The sequence below is a fragment of the Helianthus annuus genome, chromosome 10 (genome assembly GCF_002127325.2).
Source record: "Helianthus annuus cultivar XRQ/B chromosome 10, HanXRQr2.0-SUNRISE, whole genome shotgun sequence".
Taxonomy (NCBI): Eukaryota; Viridiplantae; Streptophyta; class Magnoliopsida; order Asterales; family Asteraceae; genus Helianthus; species Helianthus annuus.
Window position 1 is genome coordinate 19652520 of NC_035442.2, and position 9454 is coordinate 19661973.

At 31.9% G+C, this 9454-nt stretch overlaps 1 long non-coding RNA gene across 6 annotated transcripts; it reads left to right on the forward strand.

The window, feature by feature from the left end:
• The first annotated feature begins 3160 nt into the window (after nt 1-3160).
• On the forward strand, nt 3161-8103 carry LOC110884136. Of its 6 annotated transcripts, none has more exons than XR_004869483.1 (8): nt 3161-3489; nt 5935-6023; nt 6111-6382; nt 6633-6686; nt 6761-6839; nt 7426-7536; nt 7607-7667; nt 7809-8103. It is a non-coding gene; the product is annotated as an uncharacterized LOC110884136 (long non-coding RNA). The 6 variants fall into 6 exon arrangements; XR_002560958.2 differs by having other exon boundaries at nt 7611-7667; XR_002560959.2 differs by having other exon boundaries at nt 7624-7667.
• Nucleotides 8104-9454: the final 1351 nt, after the last annotated feature.

A 9454-nucleotide genomic window follows, 5' to 3' on the forward strand; every position in this document is an offset into this window, starting at 1 on the left:
TAACTTTTTTTATAAACGAATCTACATGTATTGTTAAGTGTTCACTAGCAAAGCTTAAACGAATATGGAGTGTGTCTAAATTTGCAAGCATAATAATTCGTAAATATAATAATTTTTTTTTAAATAATAAATATTTATATATATAATTTAGATATAAACAATAAAAAATATATTATTGCTCTATGTATAATTTAGATATAAACAATAAAAAATATATTATGCTATATATAAAAAATATAATTAACAATGAAGAAACAAGTATGGCCTGATCCGAGCTTAAACTTGAAATATTACTCATGCTTCAAACTTTAACTTTACACATAAAACTCGAAACAAGTTAAGCTCAAACTTAAGTTCAATTCGGCTCATTTATGGTCTCTAGTTGTCGGTAAGTTTGATCAATAATGTGTGAATCACTCAACTGTTATTAATACCTCATACCAAATTTAATTGCGTGTAAATGAAAATATTTATATTAAAATAACATTATTGTGGATTTAAAAATAGTTACATCTAATCTAAAATAATAATAATAAAAAATAAAATAAATTGAAGATTAGTTTGATAACATTATTGTGGATTTATCGTGTGATAGTGTAGTTTGAATGTTTCAAATTAAAAGATTTGATCTGGAATTGTTGGTACGCATTTGACTTAATTAAATATTTAAATACTTGGTCAGAAACAACAGAACATTACATAACATATAAATTATATATTTTACAAATATTAATATGGTAGTATGATACAAGTAATAAATTATGTGGATATATTATTTTTCTAGAATTCTCGTTATATCAAAATCACATGAGTGTTCATTCAATTCACGTCACGTCATGATAAGTATTTCCTATGTGATTGTAGGAGTTGGTAACGGACTCAGAAATTATTTGTTAAGTGTGCGAATGAGGGGTTTAATTGTATTTTCAAAAGGTGCGGTCAGGTTTTTTTGCCTAAAAAATACACTAATTTTTTTTCCAAATGGTACGCTCACCCACCCACAAAGACACTTGGGTCCGCCCCTGCTCAGAAGGATGGAAACAAAGAAGGTCCGGCGATACTAAGATGATTGGAACACGGTGTTATAGGTGTTCATGGGCGATTGAGACCAAGCTTAAGAATTTTTTATGTTATTTTACGTTACTACTATTACTTACAAAAATTTCACTTGATCTACGCTTTAGTCACTACTATTATACTAGTATTAAATTTCACTTGATCTATGCTTTACTTATATAGATTTTGTAATATCATGTATTATCTGATTGGTTTGTTATGAATATTTGCTATGTATGTGATTCTATATCCATTCACCTGATAATCCCTGACCACTTTGTTTAGTTTCATGAAATTCATTACTTGGTGACACTATACTTTGTTTTTTTTTTTTTTTTTTTTTGGGTATTCTTTTTGTATGATTATGCATATCCAATAGTTATCCTTTCTTAACAAGTTGTTTAAGAATTGTATTACCTTACACTTTTTTGTTCTTGGGTGTTTTAGAAGCCAGCTCCTTGCTGGGCTTTAATTTTGTAAGTGTTTTGATATTACTAAAAGTTCAATTGGCTGTTTAAAAAAAAACCTTATTTGTAGTAGCACCTGACCACATACGTTATCGATTATATCTAACATCTAAGTGGTGTATATTAGGGTGGATGGAATGGTGTAGTTATTTATATCTTATTTGTTTCTGGTGGATGGTTCTATATGTGATATCATACCCCCATCGCACACATCTAGTACATTAGAGTTTGCAAGACGTATGAACATCATGGTACATCATGATTATTTTACCCTAAGGCTTCTCACGCTCATGCAAGTGTGGTAGAGCGTAGCATGTATCCAGCCATCCATCTGAAGGGTTTGCCCGTTTTTTGTATATAAACCCTTGTTAGGATTTCACGTAGTTTCAGGAGTTCTCTCACTTCTAGGATGAATTCAGAAAAAGAACCAGGTTGATGGATCATTACCCTGATAATATAATACAATATAGTAAAAAGTTTCTCTATTTTTCATGATATGAGGGGAAAATACACAGAAAGATAAAAGAATAACAAGAAAAAAAGATACAATCGAACAACTGTACGGGCATTCTGCATTGCATACGGCTCTACAACAAAATTGACCCTTCCGTAAAGTTTTGACCCGCACCGTCTCAACCGAAACCGTTCCGACCAATACCATTTCGACCCGCTCCGTTTCGACCTGAACTGTTTCGATCCGTACCACTTCAACCAGCACCTGATACTGGATGATGATAAAATTCAACTAAGTAAACAATAACGAGCTGTTAACTTTCAGTAGCAACTAAATACATGTTTCATTTACCAACCAAAACTCAAGTTAACATGTGAATCTGACAAGAAAAGCTGAGGAAAGAACTCGGTCAAAATGTAACATGATCTTTCTTGAGGTGCGGCGTGAGGCTAGGCAAATTTACCATCCTTGAGGTGGTTGGTGATGGTGATGCACAAGGTGTTTGGGTTTAAAAGGGTGGAGTGGGGAAGAAGAACAAGGGTGGGATGTGGGTGTGGCTGCCACTTATTTCTATTTGTCTTTATTTATTTTTAAATTTATGGGCAAAATAGATATTTCACACACTCTTAACTGATAAACTTAAGACTAGTCCCATTGGTGACCAAATCTTAGGTTGGGTTGTGAAAAATAATTAAATCCTTAAAATAAATAAAAAGTATGTCTTTTTTCCTCAACCCTCGTTGGAGCAACCCAAGGTTGAAAGGAGTTGGTTACACTACTAGAAAATAGGGCTAATGCAACTTTTTACAAGCAACCTTTCTCAGATGAGTTGCATTTGACTCTAATGCAACGTCATTGAACATAAAAGTTGCATTAGAAGATCTAATGCAACCTTTTTCATAAAAAGTTGCAAAATTATATTGCATTTGCAACCTTTTAGTTAAAAAAGTTGCGAATTTACTAAAAAAATACAACCTTTTATTAAAAGGTTACAAATTTTATTGAAATTACAACTTTTGTTTAAACGGTTGCATTACGAAAATTTTAACGCAACTCTTATTTTAAAAAAGGTTGAATTGTTGTACATATATATTAGTTTATGCAAAAAGTTTTATAAATAAATTATTTTATTATGATTCTTTATTTAATCCTCTTTTCTACTCTTTTTCTTTTATTTTTTTTTTTTTACTTTCCCTCTTATTTTCCTCAATTTCCCCCTGTGTAGTTTTCCCCAAATTGATTTCCATCTCCCCAAAATTAACCGCTCACATTTAAGATCTGCATTCATCGATTTCCTCCAGGGTCGGAGTTTGAGAAACTGTTGAGCAGCCAGTTAGGGTTTTGAACAAGATGATGTCAGTGGTCGAATTGGTAGTATCGAACAAAATGTAGAAGTCGGTGGTGGTGGCCGTCAATAGGCTCTTCCATAACAAGCTCTACAATCGATACTTCAAACGCACATCCATATTCATGGCACATGACGAAATAAATCAGTGCAATATCGGCGATCGAGTATGTTTCTCCCATTCTATGTGATTAATAGTGTTTGATTATGTAATGTTATGGAACCATAATTTGTATTTGGATTGAAAATAACTGCTTGATGGTTATGAGTTCATCCTGTTTGATCATGTATGTTAGAAACTAGAAATTATCACAATATGTATAGGCCATAGCAATAGCATAAAATTGCTTGATTGAAATTTGCCCTAAACATAAACATAGCCAAATCAAATAAATGCATTCCAGTTGTTGGGATTTGTGGAGGCTTTGACCTAGTGGCAACCGACCCTAATACGCTATTCGCTATAGCGGGCGCTACACTTGCTATTTACAACTACCTTTAGCAGCTTGCCTAAATTGGCGTCTTGTCACTTTGTGTTACTAAAGTGTAAATTACGCCCCGCTTGCGGTATGCGCATATAATGGATATATGTGTGATTCTCGATACAGTTGGCTTTGATAGCAGGGCTTACAATCCTAGGTATTGCTACGCATCCTTGTTTTACCTTTCAATTACTTAATAAGCACAACATATATACATTAGTATACCAGATTTTGTTAAGCATCATTTTAATTTTTAGTTCTAACTATGTTTTTTAAGATGTAATTCCATGTAAATTTCTGGAATTTTACTTGACTTCAGTGATATCAAGACTTTAGGATCTTTTGAAGGATCATGTAAATTGTATCACTTTTTATATGGGCAGTGCAGCATCATACTGTGTTGATTATAAGAACTGTGATGTTTATTACTAGATTAAGTCTATTTTGTTTTGTGCCTTGTTGTTGTTTGGTGTTTGCTTTTTAGTAGCAGTTTTATTAACTCTTAGTCAATATGATATACCGCCTACAACTAAATGTGTGAAAGATTAGTCGTAGAGGTAAATCATTAACAATCTTTAAAGGAAATGGGTCGATTTGGATTATATTTTTAAACAGGTTATTTGGATCATATAATAGATCAACCTACCTACTTGTAAATGGGTTAGTTTGGGTTATGTATTAATTATTAAATCAGCCTTTTACTTGCATACCGGTTGATTTGGGTATTATTTTAACTTAGCCTATTTACTTATAAACAAGTCGATTTGTGTTGTATTTTAACTCAGCCTATACACTTGTAAACAGGTCGATTCGGGCTGTATATTAAAACATCTTATTTATTTGTGTAGAAGTCGATTAGGTTATATTTAATAGATACCCATTATGTATTTCATTTATTTCAACAAATACATGCATTATATCGAACAACCACCATCTTCGCCAAAAACAGTAAGTTAACTTGTACTTATGTATGGATACAAGTAGGGGTGTTCATCTAGTTTTTTCTTCGGGTTTTGGGTTTTTCGGGTCGGGTTGTTCGGGTTTTTGTCAAGGAAAAATTGACCCGGTAACTGACCCATTTAAAGTTCGGGTTAGTCAGTTTTGGGTTATTCGGGTTTGGGTTCGGGTTAGTTTCCCTCTCCACTCTCAAACGACACAACCCAATTCAACCATAAGCGAGTGGTTCAACCACCAAAAGTTGTTCAATCTCCAATTGTGAGTGGTTCAACCGATGCTTCAACCCCCCTTCAATTCGTTGTCAGTTAAAAAGAATATGTATATGTTCGGTTTATTAGATATATGTGATGTTGTGTTTATTTGAATTAATGTAACTATTTATCTCATTATTTGTCTTTTGTTTAATTGATTTAAATGTTGATTCAATTAAATCTTGAAAAATAACATCATGTTGAATCTGCGTTTTAATTTTTCTCACAATACAATCACGTTGCTTAATTCTAAGTTAATTTGTGTGTAATATGATGGCGATGGATTTTGATTCTTGAATGTCCAGCCACTTAGTCTAATACTATGTTACATTGATATTCTTTATCACTTAATCATGTTTTAATCATTGGTGGTGATGTATATTGATGAGTTATCAGTTATCTGGGTAATTTTCATGTTTAAGCATTGGTGGTGATAGATATTGATTCTTGAGTGTTTACCTAGTTAGTCAATTGCTATGTTATATTGAATTTTTTGTTTTGTCACCAAATCAAAACCTAAGTACTTTAGCATCTGCGTCTTAACGATAATTTGTTTTATTTGACACATTTCCATTTCGTTCATACTAATTCTGAAGGTTGATGCATGTATGTCTGCAAGAGTTGCACGAGCTAGTACTGTTCTTAACTTATAACTAGCAGCTCATTGTACATTCTCATGTCTAAAGTTTATTTGCCATGTGGTTCCTTCTTACTAATTGTCTTCTTTTCTCCAGTAATCACCAAATGATATACTCAATTTGTCAACATTTTTAATTTGTGCCACAAGTTAATGTCTAAATGCCCCTTAGCATGAAAATACAAGAGTATGAGTTATTTTTTTTATCTTAACAGTTGATGTTTATACAAGAAATTAATGTGTCCATTTTTTTTTTTATCTTTGTTGATCTCTGGGTTTTAAAAGCACGCTTGAGGCGCGAGGTGCACTAAGGCCAGGCCTCAGCGTAAGTTTATGAGAACGAAGGGGGTATTATAAGATCATAAGATCTCAAGGTATGTAAGTTTAGTGATTTAACTGTACCTTTGCTTGTTGTTTCAGTACTTTTGTTATTCCTATTTATTGATTGTATTTTATTTTAGATGACAAGATGAGGCTAATAAGGATGAGGAGAATGAAGACATGGATGATATGACAAGTTACATTTTATTTAGCAAAATGAATTACTTCTTTTGGTGCCTGAGTGCCCCTTCTCTTCAGTCCTCTCTGCTTCTCGTTGCCGCCCTTTCTTTGCTAGACCGTCACTAGCACATTATTTGGTAGTCGCTGCCCCCACCGGTGTGTAGTTGATTACTTGAAGAAGGCGGTTGGGTGCCTGCAATTCTGGCATCATAGAACGCTTAAAACTAAAGCGGTATGCTCATTCTCTAAATGGAATTTAGGGTTTATAATTAATAGACATTATAAGACTTGCCATTCACCAAGTTCTAAAAGCTAGTGCATCCATTCATCATATATCTGCCCATATTAAAGATCATAAATTAACAACTTTTTGTTTTTTTCAAATTTTCAATTCTTAGTATTTAATAATCATGTGGTAACTTGTTTTGTTTGGAAATTATAAGCTGTAACAAGTGCTATGGATTATATGATATGTGAACTAGGTAGGAAGGTAGCATGGAGAGACCCACTTAGAAGAATTTCCAAGTTTGATTAGGGTATGGATTTTTTTCATTTCTCACTTGATCTTGGCATGGGTTTAAATTCTTTTACTGATATTTCTTTTTTAAAGGGCCCCGAGGTCGTTGACAAAAATAAAGAGATTTCTTCTCGCAACAAATTCCTTGGCTTGCTGAATAGAGATGATGTAGGTAACCAATCCCTTTTTGGTTTAAACAAGGTTTTTTTTATGGGTTAAAATAACATGGGAAATTTGTGGTCACTAGATTGGGATACTGATGTAAAGTAGTAAGAATATTATATTGTTGTTAGTTTAAGATCTTTAATATATGTTTACTGATGTAAAGTAATAATAATATTATAATAATAATATAAATAATACATAATAATGGTGATTTATGATGATAATAAAACAAACTTGTTCTAACTACATTCGGGTTGCACCAATAAATTCTTTTGTTTGAGTTTGCTGGGAAATTGTTTATGAGTTAATAAGCATGTATATGCGTTTCTTTTTCCTTTCTCTGTTGTAGAACCATCATCACATGCTACTTTGTTTGCATCAATGAACTTACTTAATCTTGATTTCATAAAACTTAACATAAAGAAAATGTATTAAGTAGTATGTGTCGTGTGAGATGGATTACATATTAATTTCAATCGATAGATAAAAGACTTAATTAAGGTCGGTATGGGAAGATCAACTGTGAATTCTTTATTAGGAACACAATAAGAGCTGTACATAAATATTTAGTAGATTTTTCTTTGTGGTTGTAGGTTTTCTTTAGTTGAGCGAGATACCAAGGGTTGTCATTGATTAACCAAAGTCGACTTAATTGAAACTGATTGGTTATCATTGATAAATATGATGACAGTGCAACGTAAATTGTAAGTTCTTTCTAGTTTTTCTTTTTGAAAAGTTTGTTTGAAAAATCATGTATTTGTTGACGTTTAAAAGTTAGTTGCTTGCTCTAGGGCTCAAATCATTTGGCTATGAAGACATTCATTTTGCAATTGCGGTATGATAACAAACTGCACATATAATATATGGTTTTTGTTATGTTCTTTCTGTTAGTTTATTGGCTATTGTTTTTCAACAAGCAACTTGTATTTTTGGTTAATTAGTTGCCCTTTTTTTTAATTTCATTCCCTTTTTGAAGGAACATATGAAGAACTACAAATCTTTAGAAGAAGATGAAGTGATTTGGTTGATCCTTTTATCCTTGTAATGAACAAGGAGCATGATGGCTAGATTTGACTTTATGGAAGAGGTGTTACTTTAAAAATGATGAACAAAATGGGAGATGGTGAGGAACCATACATGATACATGATTTCGGGCTTAAGCAATAATTCAAAGCCAGCCTTGAAGTTAAAAAGACACAGTTGCTTGGAATTCAAGAAAACCATAAAAAAAAAAAAGCAAAGCCAGAAGCTATATAGAAAGATTTTGACAACCAATGAGCAAACTTTGAAACTACGATCATTGAAAAACTTTCTATTAGAGTACTTGAAGTTCTTAGAGATGAGCAGAGGTTTCCGTTACATTTTATCAGTGTTATTTTGATTAATTGTTATTATGAGTCTAGACGTATTACGATAAAAGATTATTTATTATATTTATGTTATTATTGTGTTTGTGTAATTGAGATACTATTGTATATTAAAAGAAATTTTTATACTTCAAACGACAATTCTATAGAGTTGCATTTGACAATAAAAAGGTTGCATTTGTTGTTACTAAATCTTAAAAAAATGTTGCATTTGACGTAAAAAAAAGTTGCATTTTAGTGTAATGGAGGTTGCATTTGAGAAAACAAGGGTTGCATTTGAGTGTTGGAAAAGTTGCATTTAAAGGTAAAAAAGTTGCAATAGCATGTAAAAAGGTTGCATAACAAAAAGGTTGCATTTGAATAGTATATGCAACCCTTTTTAAAATGGTTGCATTAGCTAAGAAAAAGGTTGCATTAGATCTAATGCAACTTCACCTAATGCAGCTTTTGATAAAAGGTTGAATTAGGTCTGATGCAACTTTTTCAAGGCCTAATGCAACTTTTTAACAGGGTTGCATTAGGTTCATTTTCTTGTAGTGTTATGTCATTTTGCCACTTGTCAAAACTTAATTGGTGTCATCTTTTAATTTTCCTTTTTCATTTTATTCATTTCCCCCGTTAAGTTCACTAATCAAATAACTTGTAATACTTAAACTAAATAAAACAACTTAATACACCGTATTTCTTAGAAAAAAATTGTGAACGTTGCGATATAAATTTTATTAAAAACAGAGTTCGTTCAAAAATTTATATTTTTATAGTATGCTATATATATTGATGGTTTAACTTTTTAATTTGTTATATTTAAAATAAATAACGGTTGTTTATTTTGATATACAATTAATTATTTTAATATACAATAAAAAATGACCATGTATTACATTTATTTAATAAAAACTTAGATTGGATTAGGTTGTGAATGTGTATCAAAAATTGAGTTGAGTTGGGTTGTGTAGGTAGAAGAGAGAGAAATTAATTTTATATTAAAGATTGGGTTAAGTTAGGTTATGAATGAGAACGGTCTAACATACACACGAGTGCGGAGATTACAACCACTGGTGTGACAACCCGAAATCTCGAGGTAAAAAAAAACTGTTCGCTTTTCGCATTCATAAATCAAACCATATATTAATCTTGCTTTATAAATTAACCCATAACTAGTACTATACCCAACAATAAGTTTGATTATTTTTTTTATACACGGTTACTGTGGGTGCTCCTTAGTTCATGTTCGTCCATGGCACATGCAACCACA